Below are 27955 nucleotides of genomic sequence, written 5' to 3' on the forward strand. Positions count from 1 at the left end.
ACAGGCATCTGTAGTCCCCTCACTTTACAGATGATCAGGCCTAGGGAGGTCAAGTGTCTTGCCAAAGATTACATATATAGAAAGTGGAAAGCCAGCAATTAAACTCAGAAAACTTGATGCTAAGTTCAATTACCTTTTGAATTTTAAAAATAATAAATTTACTCTGATGAAATGCAGACCTCACATTATTATCACTGGAGAAAGTAACTGTTTAATGCATTTTTCAGTGTAGTTCTCTAACTTAAAACTCTCATTTATTTGAAAGGCCTACTCAATTCTGTTCAGAAGTCATGATAATTGATTTAAGATTAACCATGCTAGAAGCACAGTGGGCTAATATGGTCTTCTTGGAAGTTGTCTCTAAGAGATTTTAATATCAATTGTTCTTGACATTAATGTGTTAGGCATATTTTTAAATAAAGAAAAAATTTGCATGAGGACAAATACTTTAACTTTTTTTGGTACTTTAATATATATTTGCATTGTATGACTGAACCATGAGTATGGAATTGAATCAAAAGCAATACAATAATCAATAAAGGCAATATGAAAACTGAAACTTTTCATATGCTGTTTTCCTGTAAATATTTATAGTTTGTTTGAAGGATAAAAGTTCTGAATGTTTTGTATGAAACACAAAAATACAAAATTGGCCTTTATTTTGAGGGGTTCTTGATCTCATTCTTGATAAAATTTTATTATTTATTACCTCTACCTTAATCTCTTTTCTTCTTTGTGATAGCCTCAAGCTTGTATCAGAGAGGAAACTAGTAAAGCACTTTGCTAGTAAATCATATGCTATTGTGAAGCATTTGAAGCAATTATGGGTCTCATCTGAGTATGAATTTCTAGTTTTTATAAGACGCTAGAATTTCAGTTCCTATTTATTTGATTTAACCATTATGTTAACATTCTCAAGCCTTCTGTTTCAGCTTTGATCCAGCTTGAACTTTCATCATTTTGTACTGTTCTCAGTTATGTTCTCAGTTCTCAGATCTGAAATGTTACATGTCTCCCTTCATTAGAGGTTCTCCCTTTCCTCTAATTTCTTTTTTTTTTTTTCTCAAATCTCTATAGTCTTAGATTGTTCCTAAATTATGTTGTTCTTTGGTGGTGCTTTTGGATTTTGCTTTTAACTATTAAGGGGATAAATAATTTTTGATATGCTGTTATTTTTTTGTATTCTATTCTGCAGTGTTTTTCTTTGCCTAGATTTGGTAATATAGTATAGAGAATATTAAAGCTATCTACTAAACCCATTGGCTAGATATTAGTCTTCTAATATTTTTCCATTGGTCTTAAATAGTTTTAAATTAATATAGTATTTATTTTTATTTTTGTGAGGCAACTGGGGTTAAGTAACTTGTTTAGGCCATAGATCTAGTAAGTGTTAAGTGTCAGAAGCCAGATAGTAAATGCTTTATCCATTGCATCATCTAACTGCCCTAGTTAATATAGTATTTATTTATCTTCCCTTTGTCAACTGCTTGTGGAAGTCTCACAGGGTCATGAGGCGCAGGGGCTAGAGAAAAAAGAATATGGGGAAGTAGAAAAGGTTCTTTTACACGTGGGGAGGGCTATCATGAGGCCCAAGAACCCTGTGGCCATAGACAAGGCAATGCCTGGGATGGTGTAGGAGAGGAGCTGTTGCTTCAGTAACAGCTTCCTGCAATAAGCAATGATGAGAATTCCAAGTACAATCCCAGATTTCGGTATAGATCTTGGCCCTAGAGCCTGCTACCCCTACAAGGGTATTTCCAGCCCCATTGAGCTTGGCTGCCGGGTCACTGGAAGCTGTATCTGGGAATGGCTGAGGTCAGGGGCCCTTGAGGCTGCAAAGATTTCTTTTGTTTGAATTTCTGGTCAATTCAGCACCACTGCAGATAATCAAAGATTCAGCAGCTGAGAATTTGTCACAAGGGCAGCAGTAGGAAGCAAAAAAGCTGCCTATAGTGTAGACAAGCCAATAGTTTTTTCTGACATGATGATATTTCCAATTACATGTAAAGACAGTTTTCAACATTTATTTTTGTAAGATTTTTGATCTTTGAGACATCTGCATTCAGACAGAGGACTGCGGGAACTGCATGTGGATCACAACATCATATTTTCACCTTTTTTATTGTTATTTGCTTGCATTTTGTTTTCTTTCTTATTTTTTTTCTTTTTTTAAATCTGTTTTTTTCTTGTGCACCATGGTAATTGTGGTAATATGGATAGAAAAACTGCACATGTTTAACATATTGGATTACTTGCTATGTAGAGAAGGGGATGGGGGAAGGGAAGGAAAAAAAATGGGAACAGAAGCTTTTGCAAAGGTGATGCTGAAAATTATCTATGCTTTTGAAAATAAAAAGCTTTAATTTCTAATAAAAATTTAACCCCCCCCAAAAAAAGATTTTTGATCTTCAATTTTTTACTTCCCCCTTCTCCAAGACAGCAAGAAATCTGATATAGATTGTACATAACTTCCATATTTATCAGGCTGTTAAAGAAAAATCAGACTAAAAGGGAAAAAAAAACGCATGAAAGAAAAAGCAAAAAAAAAAAAAAAAAAAAAAAAAAAAGGTGAAAATAGTATGCTTTGATTCACATTCAGTTTCCATAGTTTTCTCTCTGGATACAGATGGCATCTCTATCCCAATCTATTTCTTCCCATATTTTTCAATGACGTTAAGATAGAAGTGATTATTTATACTGAACACCGGTGGAACTATTTCACAAGTGGATAAAATAACTGCTTTGTATAGTACAATAAAAGAATTAGGATATAACCTTATCCTTTCGGGTAGAAATTCTTACATTGTGCATGTGTGTGTGTGTGTGTGTGTGTGTGTGTATATCTGTGTGTGTGTATCAGACTCCTCTGGAAGTTTTGTGAAGCCTTTTTCAGAACTGTATTTTTTAAACACATAAAACAAAGTATTCAGGATTACAAAGGAAACCAATTATGATGAAGTACTATATATATATATATATATATATACATATATATATTTATATATACACATACATTTATACATGTATGTGTGCATACATATAAACTTGCATTTATTTATTTATTCATCCATTTGACAAGCATTCATTATGTATCCACTATGTGCCAGGCGTTTGTGTAGAAATGAAGGATACAAACATAAAACAGTCTTGGACTTTGAAGAACCCATTCCTTACCAGAGATGAATTACACATATAAACTAAAACAAAAAGTTCTATGTATTTAGTCTTGCAGTCTGACAGAGGCAGAATTGCCCTTGAAAGTGTAGTTATGAAACCGAATAGCCAATAACTATGTTTCCAGTTAGAGAAAATTCTTTAAGAAATCATCCCTGAGTCAGGAAAGGTAACTTTGTCCTCTGAGGTTCCCAGAGCTATCCCAGATCCTCATGTCCCAAATAAGAGGACATAAGTAAATGCAAAGGACAAAACCAACCACATGCAGTATTAGAAATGGGTGGCCAGATTTCTCCATATATATTTGTTTTTTTCCCCCTTACTGTTCCAGTCAACTGAGAGAGTGTCCATGATTAAGAACAAGAACAAAAATAACCTCATATTTTACCTCTTTAGTTTCCACCACTCCATTGTCCCAGGAGGCAGCAAGAGTTTAAGTCACTATCATGACTGCTGCTTTTTGAGGGGCCAGGAAAAGATTTATATCCCTTCCCTTGGCTCTCTTGAGAAGGAGATAATTAAAACTTCCACTGTGGAGGAAAGGTCTTCCTCCAGTCCTGATCTTTCCTTAGCTTCTTCTCATCTTGAACTGGGAAGACAGACAACTTCCTAAGTCTTTGGAGACTTAGACACCAGGCAAAAAAGCCAGTCCAGTGTTTCCAGAATGACTGCTAACAGTCACAAAGAACATAAAAGGTAATGTTGGTGGGATGGGGGGCACACTGACAGCTTGGGGAATCAGGGAAGACAAGCTGGGGAAGCTAAGCTAGGATGAAGGAGGCAGAGACATCAAGAAAATACAACAGGTGTGAAGAGGGTTCTTTCAGGACTGAGAACAGGGTGACCTGGAGTGAGGGGTCCTAGATGCATCGCCAGCAGATTAGTCGACCTTGGCTCTGATAGCTAACTATTGACTTATTGCCACACTCCTCTGGGTACTCAATGGGACATAAACCCATCTGCTTGGCCCAGCCCTGACAGAAAATGTGATTTAGGACAGTCACTGTGATTTCTGGGTTAGATTCCAAACAATTTGGAACACTGATCCTTTTGGCTAGGCACATAAAATGTTGTCCTCCTCTGCATAGAGACAAAACTGAGAGCCTCTCTCAGGATTTCCAAAGGTTTCTGTGGGCCATTGGTCCTGGAGGGTATACCAGGACAGGGTCTAAAAGAATTATTTCCAGCAATCCTTTGGCAGGATGAATTCTCCAAGCTGCCATAGAGTTCTCTCATATATTCTCTCTACTCTTTTCTTTTCCTGTCATCTCTCTCTCTCTCTCTGTCTCCCTCTCTCTCTCTGTCAGTTTTGTCTGGTCTCTGCCCTTGTGGCAGTGGTTTTGAAGATAGAGTTGATTGGGTTGGGGAGAACAAAGTCAGATTTTCAAATAACTGTGATATATTTTTTAATTTGTTCCATTTATTTGACATTTTATTTTTCCAGTTATATGTAAAACAATTTTTAACATTTGTTTTTAAAAATTTGAGTTTGATTCTCTCCCTCTCTCCTCCCCAAACCCCACTAAGAAGGCACATATAAAGTTATGCAAAATATTTTCTGAAAAGTCATGTTGGAAAAGAAAACATAGATCTCCCCCCTACCAAAAAAATCTCAAGAAAAATAAAATAAAAAATATTCTTCAATCTGTAGTGAGATATAATCTGTTTTTTTTCTAGGTATGGATAGCGTTTTTCATCAAAGGTCCTTTAGAGTAGTATTAATCACTGGATTACTAAGAATAGCAAAGCTATTCACAACTGATCATTCCACAGCATTGGTATTACCTACATTTCACTTTGCAAGAGCTCATAGAAGTCTTTTGATGTTTTTTCTGAATGCATCCTGCTCATTATTTCCTGTAAAACAATGGTATTCCATCATATTCACACATCATAATTTATTTAGCCATTTCCAATTGATGGACATCCTATCAATTTCTAACTCTTTGTCCTGAGAAAAGAGATGCTATAAATATGTTTGTACACATATATCCTTTTCCTTTTAAAAATAATATCCTTTGTTATACTACCTAATAGTAGTTTTGTTGGGTCAAAGGCTGTGCATAATTTTATAGCCTTTGGGGCATAATTCCAAACTGTTCTACAGAATGGCTGAATCACTTTACAAATTCCACCAACAATGCATTAATGCCTCATTTTTGTGGGTCTTATATTTCCAAGGCAATTTTATCTCACATTTCACAGTGGTTGATGCAACTTATTTAGTGAAAAGTATATTATTGTTTGTCATCAGTAAAGGATTTATAATTGATAGCAACTTCAGGTGCTATAGCTTACATTGTAAAATGCTTCCCATCAATTTCTATTTTCCTTTTCACTTACATAAGCAAGTATTTGGGGGAGATTATTTCAGTTCATCACATTTTCAATTTTAAAATGCTAGAGTTTTATACTAAAATTCCATCTATTTTGTTTGTAAATGTTTTTATAGTTTTGCAGGAACCATAGACATCTTTTTTAGAAGTTGGTAAAATAACAGATTTGTCATCAGACAGTATAATATACTAAATGGAGTTCCAGCCTTGGAGTCAAGAAGACTTGGGTTTGATACTTCCTGTCTATGGCAACCCAAGAAAACCATTAAGTTAGCTCTCCAAACCTCAGTTTATTCATTTGTGAAAAGGGGGTAATACCAACTTGTTACCTAATGAGATTGTTATGAAAAATAAAAGGGGAAAATATATGTAAAGCACTTGGAATCCTTAAAGTGTCATATGAGTTAGCAGTTATTATTATAAGGATGAAGGGGTTAGAGATTTGAAGTTGGTGTTAGAAAGATCAGAATTCAAGTAAGTCTTCAGATAATTAGTAGCCAGGTGACCCTGAGCAAGGCATCTAACTTCTGTCTGCCTCAGTTTCCTCCTATGCAAAATGGGAGCAATAATAGAATTTACCTGCCAGGGTCATTATGAGGATAAAATAAAACATTTGAAAAGTGCTTTGAAAACCTTAAAGTACTTTGAAAGTGCTAGCCATTGTTATTGTCACTGTAAAACCTTAGATCTCAGTTTGCTCCTATATAAAATAAAAGGTTGGACTAGATCTCTGAAATTCCTTGTACCTGTAGATTAGTGCTAGAAATATAACTTTTTGAGGTTGGAGATTTCTTCGTAGTTTGTCTTTTTTTTATCCCCAGTCCTAGGTATTAGGACACTTAATAAATGTGTAATGAATCAATCCTGTTTATTACAGGTCAAGTTAGAAACCACTACCCTTCAACTTTTTTTCTCCTTCTGCATTTAGGACTCGATGCATAAAGAAAATCTGCTTGTATTTGTCAGAATCTTGGCTATTAACATTTTTGCATTCTTGCCTTTTTGATTGTACCCAATTATCTATAATGAGCATTGGTGCCAAAAATATTGATGGTTAAAATAAAACCCAACAATAGCTAAAAATCTCTCATCAACCTAAGAATTTAAATGGATGCTGATTAATTTACATATACTCTGCCAAGATAGAAAGACAATCAATCAACTGATTACAGGTTACTAAGTGTTGGTCCTTTTTAATGATTTATTCTAATTCAATAAAAAGCCATATGTTCAGTAGAAATCTATTCCTAATGCTTCTCTACATTAGTTGAATGGATATGTGTGCAACTTATATAGAAAACAAAGTAGGCAGAATTAGCATGTGGAGGACTCCACCGTTTGAGAAATACTATCCTAGAATATAACTCAACTCAATTCCATTCAAAACATTTAAGTACGCATTATATCTGAGGTCCTGGTGATACATAGATAAATACTATTTAGTATGTATTAAGCATCAAAGAATGGTCAAAAGCAAGGGAAGTATGAGGAGAGAGGAATCATTTCTGTTTTGAGGGATCAGATAAGATTCCATAGTGGAAGTACCTTTTGAACTACCCTTGAAGGATTTAGAGTTATTTCTCTATATCTATTTTATTCTTTTTTGTTCAATTTTATTTATTGTTTTGTCATATTTTAAATTCTGAAATATCTCTTTTCCTCTCCTCATCTTGCATTAGAGAAGACAACCATTTGACACAAATACATGTGCACATAAACATACACATATCTATATCTATAAATAAAACAATACTATGCATACTTCTATTTATCAGTTCTTTCTCTGGAAGTGGATAGCATCTTCCTTCATATGATCTTTATAGTTAATCTCAGTATTTATAATGCTCAGAGTAACTTTTATTGTTTAAATATTGCTATTACTGTGTACAAAATTATCTTGGTTCTAGTAATTTCACTCTTCATTATTTCAGTCTTTTCATTAAAACAAAACAAAAAAAAAACAAAAAAAAAACCTGCACATCATTTCTTAAAACATAGTAGTATATCACAACTTGTTTAGCCATTCTCCACTTGATGGACATTCCCTCAATTTTTGGTTCTTTGCCAGTACAAAGAGAGCTGCTATAAATATTTTAGAATATCTAGGTTCTTTTCCTTTTCCCCCTGATTATACTGGGAAACAGACCTAGTAGTGGTATTTCTGGTTCAAAGGGTAAATGCTTTGGATATAATTCCAGATTGTTTTCCAAAATAGTTGGATCAGTTCAGCAGTCCACCCATAGTGTATTAGTTTCCCAGGTTTTCCATATCCCCTCGAATATTTGACACTTCCCTTTCTATCATTTTAGTCAATCTGATAGGTATGAGATAATATCTTGGAGTTATTCTAGTTTATGTTTCTCTAATCAAAAATAATTTAGAGCATTTTCACATGACTCATCATTGAGAAACTGCCTATTCATATCTTTTGACTATTTTCAATCAGGGAATGACACATTTTGTAAATTTTACAAAATTCTTTATATATTTGAAATAATAGACCTTTATGTCTGAGAAATTGTCTGAAATCCCCCCCCCCCAATTTCTTCTTTCTTTCTAAACTTGGATACTTTAGTTTTATTTGTGCCAATCCTTTTTAATTTAATATAATCAAAATTATTCATTTTATAATACAATACTCTATATCTCACTTATTCATATATTCTTATTCTATCCATAAGTCTAATAGGTAATATGTTCCATATTCTTATTCTTCTAATTTACTTAGGATATCTGCCTTTATATCTATGTATCTATTTTGACTTTGGTAAAAGGTATAAGATAAGATAGATTTTGTCTATACCCAATTTATGCCAGACTGATTTTCCATTTTCCCAATATTTAAACCAAATAATGATCCCCAAAGCTTAAATCTTACATTTGTCGAACACCAGATTATTGTAATTATTTATTACTATGTATTGTATATCTACTCTGTTGTACTGATTCACTTTTTTGTTTCTTAGCCAGTGCCAGATAGATTTGATAATTGCTGCTTTGTAATATAGTTAAGATCTGATACTGCTAAAATCTTCATTTTTCTTTTTTCCCCCCCATTAATTCTTTTGGTATTCTTGATCTTTTCTTCTTTCAAATAAATGTTATTATTTCTTCTAGGTCAATGAAATTTTTTTTGGTAATTTAATTGGGATAACATTGAATAAATAGATGACATTGAATAAATAGATTAGTTTGGGTAGAATTATTATTTAAATATATTGGTTCTGCCCACCTATGAACAATTAATATTTTCTAATTATTTAAATCCAACTTTATTTGTATAAGTCTTTTATAATCATGTTTAATGTACTTCCTGGGTTCATCTTGGCAGGAATTTATTGTTGTTTGTGGTTATTTTAAATGAGTTCTCTTTTACTATCTTTTTTGCAGGATTTTGTTGGTTCCACACACACATGTGCTGATATTTATATAGTGTTATTTTTATATACTGCTACTTTGCTAAAATATTTGATTATTTCAATTAGCTTTTTGGTTGAATCTCTAGGATTTTCAAGCATATCATCATTCTATCTACAAAAAGATAGTTTCATTGCCTATTTTTATTCCTTCAGTTTCTTTTTCTTTTCTCATGTTATTGCTAGTACAATATTGAATAATATTGGCGATAATGAGCATCCTTGTTTAACCTCTAATATTATGAGGAAGACTTTTAGCTTATCCCTATTATAAATAATGCTTGCCAATGATTTTAGGTAGATTCGTCTTATTTTAAGGGAAAATATCTGTTTATACCTAAGCTTTCAAGTCTATTAAATAGGAGCAAGTATTGCATTTTGTTGAAGCCTTTTTCTGTAACTATTGATAAAATCATATGATTTTTGTCCCTTTTGTTATTGACACAATCAATTGTGTTAATAGTTTTCTTTATTTCAAGGTAGTTCAAAAAGTGAAAATATTGAGGGAATCTAGCCTGTACATATAAAGATCAGCAAGAGGCATCAGGATGAGTGCAGAGATTAAAACAGCAGTCATGTATAGCTATCACATATTGTTTATGAAAAAAAAGTAGTATGAAATAAGAGTGGAGGATTCAGAAGACCATGAATTACAATCTGAATCATCAGAGTTTTTCCCCTATAGGTGACAAAACATGATAAGGGTCCATTTCCTTAGGAAGGTAATTTTGGTAGTTGTATGTTGGGCTCTTTAGATAGGAGTTAGATACAGGGAAAACAGCTACAAGATTATTACAAAGGTCTAGTTAAGGATAAGTAAAAGTCAAAACTAGAGCAATGATGATGAGAATAAAAAGGGAATGAAGATAGACCCAGCTATACTGGAAGCAAGCTACTACATATTATATGGCCACTTCTGTTTCTTATCTCACTGTTGTGTCTCTTATTTCACTGTTGGCATAGCAACTTGCGTGAAAGTATGCCTTTAAGTCTACGGAAGATCGATCATATTATCATTTCCTGTCCCATGCTATTTAATTAGGTGTCTTTTTCTTTGTATGAACACATTCTGTTATGGTCTAGGAAAAGAAAATATAGGCAGGGGCTCAAAAGCTATAGTTTTGGAGAGGATGCTAATGCATACTCAAAACAATGCCTCAAACTTAGGATAATAATCAGAGTACCCAGATGTAAGGATTACCCAAAAGGTTATATTAAGAAAAGGACAGGTAGATTCAATTAGAATAATGCCTAAATTTTGCTTTATTTGACCATTTCTTCGACTATTCTGGTCCCAAAGATAATCTTTACAGCTGCCTTCAGTAACAAGTTGACCTTTCCATTTTATTTACTGATTTTTTTGAGCACCATGGAGAAGAGAAACAAAACTACCAAAAATGATCTCAAAATTGGCAGGTGAGTCAAAGGAAAGGAAGAATAAGATGTGGCCATTATAATAGTAGCACTTAAATGTTTTCTCAGGGAACAAATTGTGCTTTGAAAGCAGAATATGTATTTATGTTAATTTCTAACTCCGGAGAGAATTGCAGTGCTGTCATATTTCTCTGATGGTTTATTACTTTGGTTCCAAAATGGCCAAATGTTTAGATGCTTCCAGTGTGCTGCTGACTCATATTTCCATAAGTAAATTTGCCTTTATCTAGCAAACTTCTAACATAGCATTAGTCTTCTATTACAGATCTAAGAACTGCCATTTTCCTGTTCTTTATGTCCTCTTCTTCACTTCTGATATGAACAATGTCTCACTCAATACTTCCTAAATCCTTTTTTGGCTGTCCAGAATCTATTTACATTGTTTGTACTTTGTAGAATTTGTGATGACGCCCCATTATGGCCTTGAAATATAGGCTAGCAGAGAAATCTCCCTTAATGACTCTTCCCCATCTCATAGTGGGCAGAGGGAATAGCAACCTGTTTTTTATTTTTTCAATGATGAGTTTTAAGCACTCTAGCAAGTGCTTAATAAATGCAAGTTGATTCAATGGTTGTAGGGTTGCTCCAGAGTGTATAGAATGTCAAACCTGGAATCAGTAAGATACCAATTCAAATTTGGCTTCAAATACTTATTAGCTGTGAGATCTTGGGCACTTTATTCTATTTCTGTTTGCTTCATTTTTCTTATATTTAAAATAGAGTAATGATAGCACTAACTTCCAGGGATGTTGTGAAGATCAGATGATAAAATTTGTAAAGTACTTAGCAAGGTGATGATACATTGTAAGTAAAATGTTCACTGTTAACTGTTATTGTTATTGTTATTATTTCCATTGGAATTTCTCATAATGCAAAGTGATTTTGGGATTCAGAGATTGTAGGATGATTTACAAGAAATCATCTTTTCATTTTGGAGTCCTGTAGGTAATACGTTTTAGGTATATTATTTTTATAGTGTTTTATATCATCTTATCACATGTATCATTTTATAGTGTTTTACATATATCATTTCATTTGAGTTTCATAACAATTCTAAGTGTATATTTCCCCCATTTTTCAGATCAGGAAACTAAGCCTCAGAGACACTAAATAATCTGTTCTCCATATGACATTAATGACAGAGCCAGAGCTACAATAAGTCTTATAATTCCTCAGTTTTCTTTCTATAATAATGATTTCCTTTCTAGTAGAGATTTTAAATACTTTTTTTGTTTTGGCAATGGATCCTTTTGATACTTTGTTGAAGCCCATGGACACATTCTCAGAATAATGCTTTTGAATACATAAAACACATAATTATCTACATTAAAACATCAATATCTATATCTGGAATAATTTCTAAACTTTTGTGGGAGTAATATACCAAGAAAACAACAAAAAAGTAAAAAATACAAATGTTGATACATTGAATTTATGGGAAATAGTAGGTTAAGTTTCAGTGACTACCAAAAACTATAATCTTTCACTAAACATTGCTAAAAATATACCTTCTATACTATTCTTTAAAATAAAATATTAATTTTGATGTGTTCTTTTCCTAACACAGTAACTGTGAAATAACCCACCAAATGCAGTAAACAAAAGAAAATTGGTAACATGCAAAATATTTTTCTTGCTAGGAATTCCCTAGAATTGCAACCTTTTGGTTAGTTTCCCAATAATAACAAATATTGATTTCAGACAATAATCACTTTTCTTGATATATGAAACATATAGTTCCATAAAACATAACAAATAATTTTTTTACAATTAAAACATTTTAAACCTGAATCTTACCTTCCACTGTAAACCTCTCTACCTTGGCTGCCCTCAGAAAATCAAGAGTGAAGTTGCTGAGATTTTAGTCCCCATTGTTGGTAAATGACAAGACTAGCAAGGTCTTGAAATCACCCCAGATATTCTTTCAAGGCTGATGCATGTCATTGGAGATTATGCAGTGCAGATCAGCTTTAAAAATTGGTAATGCCTACTTCATGTGCAGGGTGAGATCCTTACAAGTCTTGAAGTTTGGGAGTTAGTACAGGTGACTTGCTATTTAACCTTGAGGATGCCCCAATTGGGATTGACAGCCTTGATGTCTCTAGCAAGCTGTTTGATTATACCAAGCCACTTTTGTAGCTTGGAAACTGTCAGTAGCATAATCTTTTGAGCTTATTTGTTGTTGTAACCTCTTTTTATCTCCCTATACTGCATGATTGCCATCTTGAAAGTGAAAATGAGATTGTTAATCAAGTAGAAATGTTTGATGTTGCAAAAGTTAAAGGCTGAATATTGAAGACTGACTTTATCCATCCATCCATCCATCTATCCATCCATCTATCTATCTATCTAAGCAAAATTCATGGATTCCAAGTTAAGAACCTCCATGGTCTATAACTTCTTGCGTTTCTCCTCTAACTTGTTAAGATAAATATAATTTGTTAACATAAATCAGTTCTAATTAGGACTTTAATCTGTGTTTATGAACATTAAAAATATTTCTTTGGTAATGAAATTTTAGAATCTCTCCAGCTACCATTATAAACACCATTCCATTTTATGGAAGATGAAGCTAATTTCTAATCCCATCAATAACAGTAACAGCATTAAAAATAAAGGTCTATTTGTCAAACATCTCAAACTTTTCCAAAGTTATTTACATTTTGCTACTTTATTGGCCCTCTCTCTATGCTTAGGGAATCATTGGAACACCATTAAAATGCAAAGGACTTGTTATTGCCAATTTTTCTCTATTTTGATGGCTACAGTCTTCTGAATCATGTAATTATAAATATCCTTTCGTCTTTTTCCTCCATTCCCATCCCCAACTCCTCAGCTATCTCCAGCCCTTAGTGTCTAAAAAAGCAGGGTTGGAATGCAGAACAGAAAGCCAGGGAGGACAGAGGATCAGCAATCAATCTATATTGCTAGACCCAGCATGGATACAGACTCTGGAGCTGGCTCTTATAGGTAAATGGTCATGGACACATATGACCAGCAGCATGATGTAATGGAAAGAGAACTGGGTTCAAAATCAGAAGTCTTGACTGAATTCTTCTGCCAGCTCTTGATATTTAATAGCTGTGTGACCCTCAGCAAGTGCCTTAACTTTTCTGATACTTCCCTTATCTGTAAAAATGGCATGATAACCTTGAGCTCAGGATTGTTGTGAGGATCAAATGGAATGATCAGTGTAAAGTCCCTTATAAGTATAAAGTGACAAGCACATGCAAGCTAAGCTTTACTCCAATGGGGCTATAGAATAATGCAAGATTTGACTATATGAGTGACTACTTATGAGTTTTACTCAGAAGTATGTTAATAAACATTTTTAAGCACCTATTATGACCCAGGCACTGTGTAAATGTTGAGGCTATAAAGAAAGGTAAAAAAGATGAACCCTGTCAGCAAGCTCATAGTCTAGTGACTCTAGAGAGACAAAAAGGAGATATTAGCATTATTTTCTCCAATCTGGACCTATTTGGATTTAGGATTCTAAAGGAACTTCCCTTCTTAGCCCTTCATATTGGAGGGGGCAGAAAAAATGGAAGTTTTGCAACCTAAGGGGAAGAGTAAAGAATTTGAATTTTATCTTTCTTTTCATTACCTATCTTCCAGTGGAGGAACAACTGAATAATGAAATTAGGAGGGTAGATGTCACAAAAGAGGAGAGGCAGTGGAAAGACAGGAGTCCTAGTTAGTCTGTGCATAGACCACTCTATTCTGAGATCATCAAGCTGCCTTTGTTAGACCGTCTTTATCTCTTCTGCAGACTTTTGGCAGGATGGATCTCTGCTTACTTTTCATCTCGACAGCCGTTATTTCATTTCTGTCTCTTCTATATGTCTCTTTTCCTTGCACATCTTTGTTATTAACTCAAGCTTGCTTTTTAGACATCCCAGCCATGGCTCCAGGGAGAGGCAGGTATAGCCTTAAGACTCTTGTCTGTGGGGTTTCTGGTGATTGATTATGTTACCCTTCACATCCCACTATCTCAAACGAACACCCTCTCCTTCCGTTTCTGCTCTCTCCCATTGGGGTAGTTTTGTCAATGTCAAGGGGAAGAATTTTAAAGATATGTCTATACAATAAAGGAATCATATTATTTTGGCCTCAACCACTTGTTTTATATCCATCTACATGGTAGCAAACTGATGGATCTGCAAGGAAACAGCTGGTGACACAGAGGGGTTGCTTAACAGCCAAGCCAATTTAAGGCCTGGAAACGTCACTATTCATAACTCTGCACCCACTACCTGCTGCCACCATAGCTAAGTGACTCAATTCTTTGGGCTTTAACCAACTGAAGGATCTCATCAGTAACAAACCTATATTCACTGTTGAAATATCAGTGTCCTTGGGGTTACAGCCAACCCACAGGACCTCTCAGTAGCCTGAGTTGCTTTTATAGTATTAAGGAATTATTTTTTTAACTCAGCTTTCTTACCCAGACAAGTGGGAGCCTTAGACATTAACAGATTGCATGAATAAGCATGGTCAGCATTTCATCATCCCCTAAATTCAACCTATCATTTTCCATTTCCATGTTTATGTGCCTATATCTAGAAGACCATTCTCCCACAGTTCTTGTTGAAATCCTACTCATCTTTCAGTATCCAGCTCAGATATCATCTCCTTCATGAAGCCTATCTATTCTTCTATCAAGAAATTATAGTTCTCTTCTAAAATTCTTTAATACTTCTTTATGTGTCTCTTTCCTATATAGTTATCACATGTTATATTTGGTGCCATAGTTATTTATGTATCTTTCCTACTAGATTTGAAGTTCTTAACTTTTTTTCATATCATGAATTCCTTTGGTAGTTTAGTGAAACCTGTGGACTGTCTCTCAGAATAATTTTTTTTAACTAAAGCTTTTTTATTTTCAAAACATATACATAAATAATTTTCTTTTTAAATTTTAATAGTTTTTATTTACCAGATATATGCATGGATAATTTTATAACATTGACAATTGCCACAACTTTTGTTCTAATTTTTCCCCTCCTTCCCCCACTCAGATGGCAGGTTGACCAATACATGTTAAATTACATAAATAATTTTCAACATTTTCCTTTGCATATTGTTTTCCATATTTTTTCTCTCCTACCACTCTCTCCCCTAGACAACAATATATGTTAAACATGTGCAATAGTGTTTTTATGTGTAAATAAAATGCATTATGTTATAAAAGAAGCCAATTATATTGAAATACGGCTATCAAAAATAGTTTTAAAAGTAAATTCATAAGACAATTTTCAGATGAAGAAATTGAAACCATTTTTACTCATATGAAAAGATGCTCTAAATCACTATTGATCAAAGAAATGAAAATTAAGAAAACTCTGAGATAACTCTCAGATTGGCTAAGATAACAGGAAAAGATAATGATGAATGTTCTAGGGGATGTAGGAAAACTTGGATACTAATACATTGTTGGTTTTTCTTATGGAGTACAATAATTGTATAACATGTTTACATATATTGGATTTAACATTTTTAACATGTTTAATATATATTGGATTATTTGCCATCTAGGGGAAGGGATGGGGGAAGAGAGGGAAAAATTTGGAACACTAGGTTTTGCAAGGGTCAATGTTGAAAAATTATCCATGCATATGTTTTGAAAATAAAAAGCTGTAACGAAAAAAGATTTAAAAAGCAAAAAATAAAAATAAAAAATAAATTGTGTTAAGAACACCTCTACTAGATTCTAAGTTCCACAAGGGCAGGTTCTGCTTCCCTATAATATCGAGCATAGTGGAAGCACAGCAACAACTACAATGTAATTGCTTATTGGTTATTATTATTGAAAGCATTCAGGATGAGAGAAGGATGGAGCTGAGCTTTGAGTAAAGAGATTTATGAAGGAAAAAAGGATATAATAGAACATAAGGAGAAGGGCAGAGCTCCACATCAATCAAGATTTAACCAAATATGAAATACACAAGAGAAACTGGCCATGAATGACTACAGGTGATTATCTTCATTGGTTCAGTTTTCCTATTTTATAGCCAAAGCAAGTTAAAAATAAATAAAAAGCAAAGCTCTCTACAACCACATATTGGAGCACCTTCCTAAAGCATTACTCTCAGAAAAGCAGTTTGTTTTGTCTCTCTTTGTATATCCTTCCTCAGCACAGTGCTTGACACTTAGGTCTTAATGTTTATTGGCTGATTTTCATTTACAGACACCTTTTTGAGAGGGTTGCTATTTTGGTTGGTTGGAAAAAGGATCCCCATATACAGATGTTCCTAAACTAAATATCTTTCAGGTCCTTTCCAACTAAGATTTTGTGACTATCACAGAGTCATGAAGTGGTAAGGAGTCCATCCAGCTAGTGTATTTCATAGGCTGCTACAAAGGTTAGAGGTGGAAAAGACCTGGCAAATAATCCATTTCTCTCATTTTAGAGATGAGGAAACTGAGACTAAGAGAAAGAAAATAACTTGTTTTGGAACATGATTAACAAAGGGAAAAAAATAAGACCAGAATGGCAGACAGATTATGTACTATTCAATTAGAACCTTTTCCAATAGCCCTTTGCTCTTGCAGCCAGATTGTAAGATTGTTTTGTACGTGTGACCATTATTTCTAGTCCCACAGAAATTATCTAATTGTTTTAGTTCTAACATTTGTTAGAAGTTCCATTCCCTAGGTTTTAATAGTTTAGGTGACCAGTTTTATCTTGTATTGTCCAGTAATTATAAGCCTTAGAAAATATCTTTTAATTAATTGTTAAGAATCTAAAACAAGTGGAAATCTTTTTTGCCTGAGGAGTGAAAATGCTAATTGTGTTAGTTGATAAATGCTTTTTGAATACCTGCTGTGTGCTGAATCCTTTGTAAAGCTCTATAGGGAAGAAAAGATACAAAAAACAAAATTCTATAACAGTCACTCCAATTTTACTTTTATATTAAATGTAATCATTTAATTTTCTTTTGCTTCTTGGTTATTAGTGGAGTTGTGGAGAGGAATGGATCACTCTTCTTCAATGATATTAAATGATTCAGTGCTTAAGTCCCAAACTGAACAACAAATTTACAGGAAACTCAGAAATTTGTTCAGTTTATTCCATCAGTACCTACTGTGTGCTGACCACCATCCCCATAGATACTTAGCCTAAATATTTTGGGAAGACTCTTGTCATTTCAGTGTCCATAAATGCAGATTATGACAATGGTAAGGTCTCCAGACCAAAAGACTTTAGTCTTTTTTCTGGAAACTATCAGGCTACATAGCTTTTTCAGAGGGGAAAAAATGACAATACCTAGATGGGGATAGAGACAGTGAATTCTACCTTGGCAAAAGACAAGATCAGGGAGGAGAGAATGAAAAAAAGAGGAAAACCCATGTTAAGTAATGCTATCATTCTTCTAACAGATTTCATTTTCTCCCCTCTACTTCTGAAACTATCATAACCCATCTGACCCATCTTTCCTGTTTACTCTTCCATGCTTTTTTTCTCCTTTTACCTTTCTTTTTCTCATATTGTTTTCTCTTTGCTCTCTCCTCTCCTCCAAACTTCCACTTGTGGACAGAGCATGATTAAAGTCTATGATATCAAGCTGAAAGGGAAACCTGTGGTCCCTTTTTTACTCTACTTCACATTCTAGAAAAATATCACCATGGAGATCTCAATAATGCTGCCCATTAGTGATTAAATCACTGACAATTCTTTGTCAATAATGTCAATATAACAAATCCTTTATTGTTTTTAATATCAAAACTATTTTAAGAGCTGATAAAGGGGCAGAAGATGTACAGTTAGTTGACTAACTGGATGGAAGAAATCATCTAGGAAGAAAGCCAGAAATAAAGAAATTAGAGAAAAATTAATGTTAAGAGATCAATATGACAGGAGAGAAAAGACCAAAAAAAGGAAATTGTGCCATTGAAACTGCATTTTATTAAGTTGCTTTTTATAAGAAGTGATTCTAGACATTTATAAGAAACACCATTCTAGCATTAAGAATGAGTTACTAGCAGTAGTAGAAGGAATCTCCTTACTTTATCCAGAAAAAAGAATGCATATTCTGTGTCCTGATTATTACTTACCTTTTGCTGAAGGTCATAGGCATGACCATGTATTGAACTGATCAAGAAAATTGATAAATTGTCTTTTTTCCCCAATTAATTATGAGGAATATCTCTAAGCTGATGAGATCCAGTGTCCATCATCCATTTCTTCCTATTTATATGGGAATGAACGAGATGGTCACTAGGAACCTAGTAGGCATTTTTAAAGATTTAGAAATTCTTTGTGGAGGAGAAAAAAAAAACTTTAAGGTTGGGACAAAGCACAATTGGTACTTCCATCTCTTTTTAGTTAAATGTAATTTTAAATATAGGGTCCAGGATTATAGATGATTATTTTATTATATTTTTCTTTGTCTATTTACATCTAGAATGCTATATACAGTTCTGGATATTTCATGTTTAGGACATTGACAGGCTTATATGATATTCCAGAATCATGAAACCAATGAATCAAGCAAGGGAATCCAAAATATGCCATGCAAGAACAGGTTAAAGAAAATGGATAAATGGGTAATGTCCAGTAAGGAGAAAATAAGGATTAGGAAGATCATATTATCTCTTTTCAAATGTTTAATGAACCATTACATGGAGGAGATATTAGACTTTTCTTTTTGGCCCCAGAAGGCAGAACTAGAAACAAAGTGTGGCAGCTTCAGAGTCAAATTTCAACTTGATATAAGGAAAAAAAAATCAATTATTAGTCCTGTCCACAGGGGAAATAAGTAGCCTCAGGAAATAATGTGTTCCTTATCATTGGAAATCTTCAAATCAACATTGGTTGGCTTCTAGTTGCAATGTTGAAAACAGGTTTATTTTGTTAGTATATGGGTTGAACCAAATGACTTCTGAAAGCAATTTGGGAAATTGAAATGGGAAACGAAAAATTTTACCAGTGAAAATTTATTTTCTTGAATCATAGCTTGCAAAACCAAAATGATGAGATCTAGTAAAGAACATAGCTCGTGAACATGTGAAAAGAATTTGTTTTTTAAGAGGCTTGCTGATTTCATCAAAAGAGCTTCAGACTAAATTCTGAAAGGGACAGAGAATAATATCAAGATAAAACTTTAGAATTGTATATCACTGAGGATAGTAGGTACGATAAAAGAAGTGATGTAGTAAAGGAAGAACTGTGAAGGTAAAATGATCAAGGAAGAAAATTAAATAAAAACCTTATGACCTCATATATCAGCATGTCAAAAGAATAAATAAGAAAATTGTTTAAAATTATTTTGAAAGGGTATTGGGGGAATTTAGTGAGACTTGATAGAATAAACCTAATGATTGGATTATAATGTTGGAATATATATATATATATATATATATATATATATATATATATATATATATATATATATATATATCTGTTCCAAAAGAAACACCTGAGAGAAGGGGAAGGAGAGTAATGCTATATTGAAAGAATGCAAACACCCATATGGAAATCTGCGTACCTAATAGTAGAAAGATGGTGAGAGCATATGGATGAGACTAAAAAAAGAGAAAAATCTTGTTGCTGTGGGAGTACAGTACAGACAAAGATTTACATATATATATATATACACATGTATGTATAGATATATTAATAGCTATTGATATAAATCAAGGATTTAGTTACATGTCTGTATTAAAAAATCATCTAATGACTTCTAATACAAACACATGTAACTATAACATACAGTATTATATAATATAAGCAATAGTGAGTTAAAAAATAATTCTAGGTAAAGACTGAGGGGGAAGGTTGTTGATCTCTGAGGAAATGAAAGAAAGTTTTGTAGAGGGAATAGCCTTTGAATTAGACTAAGAAAGAAGTGAGATTAAATGGACAAAGAGGAAATTTCAGGCTTCAGGAACACTATGAGCAAAAGTATCATGGTTATTTATTTAGTCAAAAATGTATTTGTGGGGATAAAGAGCATTTCACTTTAGTACAGAGTTCTTTAAAGAGCAAAAAAAGGGACCAGTATGATATAAAGTTGAAGAGGTAGGGGGGCACCCAGTTATGGAAAGCAAAGTACCTGAATTTTACTTAGTAGGCAATAACTACTAAAATTTTTTTGAGGTAATAATTAATAGCATTATTTAGTGCAATAAAATTTGCTAAGTACTTTACAAAAATTATATCATTTTGTCCTTATAACAATCCCATGAGATAGTTAATATTATTTTTCTCACTTTGCAGAAAAGGAAATTGAGGCAAACAGAGATTTCCTAGGGTTACATAGTAAATGTCTGAATTCAAATTTGAATTTAGGTCTTTGTAACTCTAATATTGGGCTCTATCCACTATGGTACCAATACAAGAAGGTAGAATGGCCCAAATATGCATAGGAATAATTAATTTGCTAATTGTGTGAAGATAGATCAAAAGGAAAGTAGAGATTACTGCAGTAGTCTAAATGAGGTTTCCTTTAAGGGCCTGGACTTTGGTGATAGTAGAATTGAAGAGGAGGGATGTGAGAGATAGTTGAAGATTTGAATGAATGCAATATGAAGCTGATCAAATATGAAATATGAGGAAGAATAAAGTCTAAGGGAATTTGCAGTTTCTGAATTCTGGTTTTCTTCTTATTTTCACTAAAAACAATGTCAATACTAAAAATAATAACAAACAACAATAATAATCACAACAAAAAAGTATATGTGTGTGTGTGTGTGTGTGTGCGTGTGTGTGTGTGTGTGTGTGTGCGTGTGTGTGTGATTAGAATTCTATATAAGTGAAGACGTAATTAGAAGCCAAGCATCTGCTTTAAATAAGTTTACTTCAGGACCAGATGCATTACATTGAAGGACACAGAAAAAATAATGTGATTATGATATTAGAGTCACTTTTATAGATCTTTGAAAAATCATGGAGATTTCAAAAGGCTGAGAATAAGCAAATATTGTTCTATTTTTCAAAAGGAGGAAAAGATCAGATTCCAGAAAATGCAAGCTCATAAACTTGATACTGAGCAGCTTACTAAAGTCATTCTTAAGTACTTAGAAAAGAAAAATGGGATTACTAGGGGCCACCAAAGTTTCAATGATTGTCTTTACTATTGTTATTACCTGTCTCCTGCCTATTTTCCCCAATTTTATGTATCCTCATTAGATCTGTAATTACCTACTCAACTTAATTTCCTTCATGTTTTATCTTAAGTGATCTTCATCAAAACTTTAAGGAAATCAGGGATTCCAAAATGTAAAGTTGAGGAGAGATGGTATTCCATATGTGACTGGGGAAAAAGAATAATCTGGTTTGTCTTGAATATCTAATGAGTAAAAGGAAGTTATGTGAATTAAGTTTGAACAAGTCAACTGGTGCCATATTGAGAGGGATTTTTAAGATCCAAGTTAAATTTGGTGTTTGTTTTATCCTATGGGATCACAGAGTCACTGAAGATTCCTATTCAGAGGAATAAGATGATCAGACCTTTACTTAGGATGATGGTTTTGGAATTTGTGTGAAAGAGGGAGTGGAGAGGGGAAAGATTAAAATTAAAAGTCCAAACAAGAGGTTTTAGTGGTAGTCCAGATGCTATAGAAGGGATCCCTATAAATGCAGAGGATGCATTATCAATTCTCTTCTAATACTAAGATTTGTCTTTCTATTCAATTCTAAGCTCTAATAATTGTCTATCTGTGGTATATATCAATATGTTTATATCTATATATGACTGTTAATAATGGCACACCATAATCTCAGAAAGTTTACATATATATATATATATACATATATACACATACATACATACATACATATTCTGTAAAATACATGTATTCTTCTATATAACATATATCATATCTATATATCATATGTGTAATGCTGGAGAAACTGAGACAAAATAGAGATTAGAGAGTATTTAATAATTTATTTAAAAGGGAGAGATTTACTGGGACGAAATGGATCCATGCTTTGGTCCCAGGGCTGAATGGTCTTCAAGAAAACAGAAAACAATGTGAATTCTCAATGAAATATATATATATATATATATATATATATATATATATATATATATATATATATATATAGCTAGATAGATAGATAGATAGATATAGATAGATAGATAGATAGATAGATATGTATATACACATGGCTCATACACAGGAAGTAGACCAAGGCAGAGGCAGAGTCAGGGTGCTGAGAGAGGGAATGGGACTCTGACAGGGTGGGGTAAGCTACTGGAGATGAGGGAGGGATCTTGATAAGACAGTATCTGATATTCTGATAGCCTGTATATATATATATGTTCTTTATAAACATCAAGGCAGGACAATTTAGGGAAACTGATTCAGGACATAAACATATATATATGTTCATTTATATATATATATGCCACATACACACGTTTATCACAACCCATAACACACATATGATATACACCACCTGTACAATGTGTGATTTTATATGTATATATGTACATATCTGTATATGATTTTCATGATAAGATTATGGTGTTCCATGATTCATAGTCATAAAAGTATCTTTGAATAATATTGATGTTTAAAAGAGGTGCTTTAGCACTAAGAAACAGTTTAGGATCACTGAGTACTGAATTTATTTCTGTATGGTCTAATTAAATGATTTTCCTGTTCAATTCAAATTTATAATCTGGCTAATGTACATTTATTCATTTGGTAGAATATAAATTCTTTGAGAATAGAATTATTTTAAATTTTCTCTTTGTATCTTAAATATCTAGCACAGTGGTTTGCATGTAGTAGGTATTTAACACGTGCTTACTAAATTGAAAATTGCCAACAAATAGTCTTCCAGACTTATTTTGGAAACTCTAGTGAACCTACAACCTCCTGAAGCAGTTTGTTTCACCTTTTCAAAGCTCAAAATAATTCAGATTTCCCTTTCATTGATTCTATAGCTGACTCTTTGCAACTTTCAGAGAGAAGAGAAAAGATCGGCATTTATTTATTAAGTCCCTACTACATGCCAGGCACTGTACTCAACATTTTACATATATTATCTTATATGATCTTCTCCACAACCCTAGGAGAGAAATGTTATTATTATTCCCATATTTTTAGTTGAGATAGATATTTAGTAATTTGACCAGAGGTGCAGGACCTGTAAATGTGTGAGGTCAGATTTGAATTCAGATCTTTCTAATTCTAGACCTATTGCTTTTTCATAATATCACTTAATTGTCAAAAGTTTGGCTGGATGTGCATTTAAGAAATTGTAGAATATATTTAATGATTCTAAACTTTTCCTTGCATGTAAGCCCCTCTTTTCAAAATTAATGGTATTTCGGGACATTTTTTTTTTTTACTGTGAATCATGGAATACCATAATCAATGACTCAAAAGACAATGGAAATATAGATGATTGGCAAATTAATCTGTAATATATTAAAAAATAAAGGCTTATGAAAAGTAGTTTAAAGACACTGGAAAAGTATGAATGACTGGAAAAGAGGCAGGTCATATGGTGAAAGGAAGGGATACCAAAGGGAGGGTTTGCTGGTATCCATGAAAATATAAAGATATTTAAAATTTTAAAAGATCTAGAAAAAGGCCTCTGGAATCCTGGTTAGTTGGAAAGACATGAGGAAGGATTATACATCATGAGAAGTCCTAGATGATTTGTGATTTATATTAGGTAAAATGCCTACACATAATGATGCAACTGAAAATACATCAAAATATTAATGTACCCACATGAGGAAAAGAATGGTTCTAAACACAGATTCTGTGCTTAAGGAGGTTACATTCTAATGGAGGAAAACAACATATAAAGAGATGCTGGGTTGAAACATATACTTAACAAGATAACTGACATTCTCAAAAACAAAACAAAAGAGGAATTATATATTAGAGGTAGAAAAAATAAAGCTGAATCTACAGGATAAGAAAACAAGGAGTACCACAAAGTTGTGATCTTTTTTTATTAACAGAATAGTAATTTCTTAATATGCTCACTTATTACCCCTTCCTTATCATCTAACTTGCTGCAGCCAAATGTATAGTGATCCAAAGATTATACTTTGAGACCAGCTCAGGAATTTCCTTCATTCTTCCGAGGTTATGTTGGCAATTGTATTCCTAATCGATATCCTATCTCAGTGCAATAAACAGTAGATGTTGACCCTGTGAAGAGAAGGAGGTAGCCATTAGGAGAGCTTCTTTATTCCTAGGGTAGCCCATAGGATTGGGAATCTTAAGAATGCAGAGATTCTATCTGGAATACTCCACCCTCACCCAATTCTATAGGAAACAGAAGGTGCCCTTGTCTAGTAGAAAAGCAAAGAACAGATGGAACTGGAACAGGGAACCAGTATGTATATGTTGCACCAGGAAAGGAGACTAAAATTCACCTGGAGCAAGTCCTAAAAGTTACATTCAATAGAGAACAACACCTAAGGCTGAGATAATGTTGTGGATCATCCCTCAAGATATACCCTTCATAAAAAAAATATGAATCAAAACATGAATAATAGAAATGAAAGGAAAAAAGCTATAAACACCTAATATTTCAAAAGAAAAATGTTTCAGTTAAAAACCTAGAACATATACAGGTAAATCAACCATGGGGATACCTAAAATTAGACAAAATGAGGAATATTAAAACATCTAAATGATTATAAAATTTCTAAAGTAAAGAAAAAGGAATTAGAGTCAATGTTTGATGAAACACAGAACCTGTGGAATCCCAAGGGACCAAGGAACAATAGCAATATGTTCCAAAATGCTTCATAAAAGAAATGAAAACCTAAAAGAAGTTAGAAAGAAACAAATGTTAGAATTTATAGCCTACATAGCAGAGATAAATAGTAACTGTTTTCCAGAAAAGGGAGAGAACAGCAGATTTAGAATACAAATATATTGATGTTGAAGAAAGTAATTTTTTCTGATGAGGCAGTTAGGATTAAATGTCTTGCCCAGACTCACATAGCTAGTAAGTATTAAGTGATTGAGGCTGGATTTGAACTCGGGTCCTCCTGACTTCAGGGCTGGTGTTTTCTCCACTGTGTTGTTAACTGCCCTGGTTGAAGCAAATCTCAAAGGAATTAAGTAAAAGGCAATACATGATATCTATATAAGGAAAAGCCAATAGTCTTGTGCAGAAATAAGGACCATAGGCCTCCCAGAAAAAAATATGACAAATTGAAAAAGCTGACCATCATAATATAGGAAGCAATACAAGAAAACTGCCTAGAACTTCTGAATATAGAAACAAAGCATCAATCAAAGGAATTCACATTTTGCTTCCAGAAAAATAATAGCAAAATCTTGCTTGGACTCCCAAGATACATAGTTGCTAAAATCAGAAATTTCAAAGATAAATAAATTCTTCAAGTGACTAACAGAAAGACCTTCAAATAAAAAAAAGGAAATTTGAATAACATTCAACTGTTCCAAATCCACTAAAAACTATAGAAGGAAATTCAATAATTGTTAGGATTACTAAGTGAGAACTCGGGTTGTCTGGACAGTGACAAGGTGAGAATTCAGGTTTTCTGGACAATTACAAGGTGAGAACTCAGGTTGACTTGATAGAGGGGGCAAGCTCATTGGCTGGGGTGGTTCTTCCCAGAAACTCTTGCATTATCCCACACCCATTCTCTGGGAGGATAAAAGAGACAGCACTGGGCGCAGAGAGCAGATCGGCCTGGAGAAGGATAAGAGCTGGAGGAGATTCAGAGCCAGGATTCAAGAAGAAAGACTCTGCATTGCATCAGGCTTGACGAGGCTCTCTGCAGGAAGGGAAGTCACTTCTAAGGACAAGAGTTAACAGCAACTGCCTGGAGACAACGGTTCGTTACAGGAAGAAGAATCTGTCTGAGAGATTTGAGTAGAAGACACAGCAGATCTCTTCCCAGAGAGTGATCCGGCAGCTTCTAGAGACGACAGCGTGCTACAAATAATATATTACCAAAAAAAAGCATATCAAGATGTAATCCAAGCAGCACACTTTGAATATCAGAGCTTTATCATCAATGAACAACATTGATGTTCAATAAAAGATACAATTGAAATATGGCTGCAGAACCCCCCGGATATAAGCATATTATTTGATTTGAAAACATACTAAACAACAGAAATAGAAGAAGGGTAAATAAATATAACAAGAAAAGAATAAGTAATGGAATAAATTATCCTATCTCTAGAGGTTATTTAAAAATAAAGAAAGCTAGAGAAACACATATTGGTTTTTTATTTTTATTTTTATTTTATTTTTTTTAATTTTTATTATATATATATTTTTATAATATTATCCCTTGTATTCATTTTTCCAAATTATCCCCCCCTCCCTCTATTCCCTCCCCCCGATGACAGGCAATCCCATACATTTTACATGTGTTACAATATAGTCTAGGTACAATACATGTGTGCGAATATCATTTTCTTGTTACACAATAAACATTAGAATCCGAAGGTACATGCAACCTGGGCAGACAGATATTAGTGCTAACAATTTACATTCACTTCCCAGTGTTTCTTCTCTGGGTGTAGCTACCACTGTCCATCATTGATCAACTGGAAGTGAGTTGGATCTTCTTTATGTTGAAGATTTCCACCTCCATCAGAATACATCCTCATACAGTATTGTTGTTGAAGTGTACAGTGATTTTCTGGTTCTGCTCATTTCACTCAGCATCAGTTGATTTAAGTCTCTCCAAGCCTCTCTGTATTCCTCCTGCTGGTCATTTCTTACAGAGCAATAATATTCCATAACTTTCATATACCACAATTTACCCAACCATTCTCCAACCGATGGACATCCATTCATCTTCCAGTTTCTAGCTACAACAAAAAGAGCTGCCACAAACATTTTGGCACATATATGTCTCTTTCCGCTCTTTAGTATTTCTTTGGGATATAATCCCAGTAGTAGCGCTGCTGGGTCAAAGGGTATGCACAGTTTGATAACTTTTTGGGCATAATTCCAGATTGCTCTCCAGAATGGCTGGATTCTTTCGCAACTCCACCAGCAATGTATTAGTGTCCCAGTTTCCCCACATCCCCTCCAACATTCATCATTATTTGTTCCTATCATCTTAGCCAATCTGACAGGTGTGTAGTGGTATCTCAGAGTGGTCTTAATTTGCATTTCTCTGATCAGTAGTGATTTGGAACACTCTTTCATGTGAGTGGATATAGTTTCAATTTCTTCATCTGAGAATTGTCTGTTCATATCCTTTGACCATTTATCAATTGGAGAATGGTTCGGTTTCTTATAAATTAGGGTTAGTTCTCTATATATTTTGGAAATGAGACCTTTGTCGGAACCTTTGTTTTTAAAAATATTTTCCCAATTTGTTACTTCCCTTCTAATCTTGTTTGCATTATTATTATTTGTACAGAAACTTTTTAGTTTGATGTAATCAAAATCTTCTATTTTGTGATCAATAATGATCTCTAGTTCTCCTCTGGTCATAAATTCCTTCCTCCTCCACAAGTCTGAGAGGTAGATTATCCTCTGTTCCTCTAATCTATTTATTATCTCCCTCTTTATGCCTAAATCATGGACCCATTTTGATCTTATCTTGGTATATGGTGTTAAGTATGGGTCCATATCTAATTTCTGCCATACTAATTTCCAGTTTTCCCAAC

This window comes from Sminthopsis crassicaudata, chromosome 2, assembly GCF_048593235.1.
Source record: "Sminthopsis crassicaudata isolate SCR6 chromosome 2, ASM4859323v1, whole genome shotgun sequence".
NCBI lineage: Eukaryota > Metazoa > Chordata > Mammalia > Dasyuromorphia > Dasyuridae > Sminthopsis > Sminthopsis crassicaudata.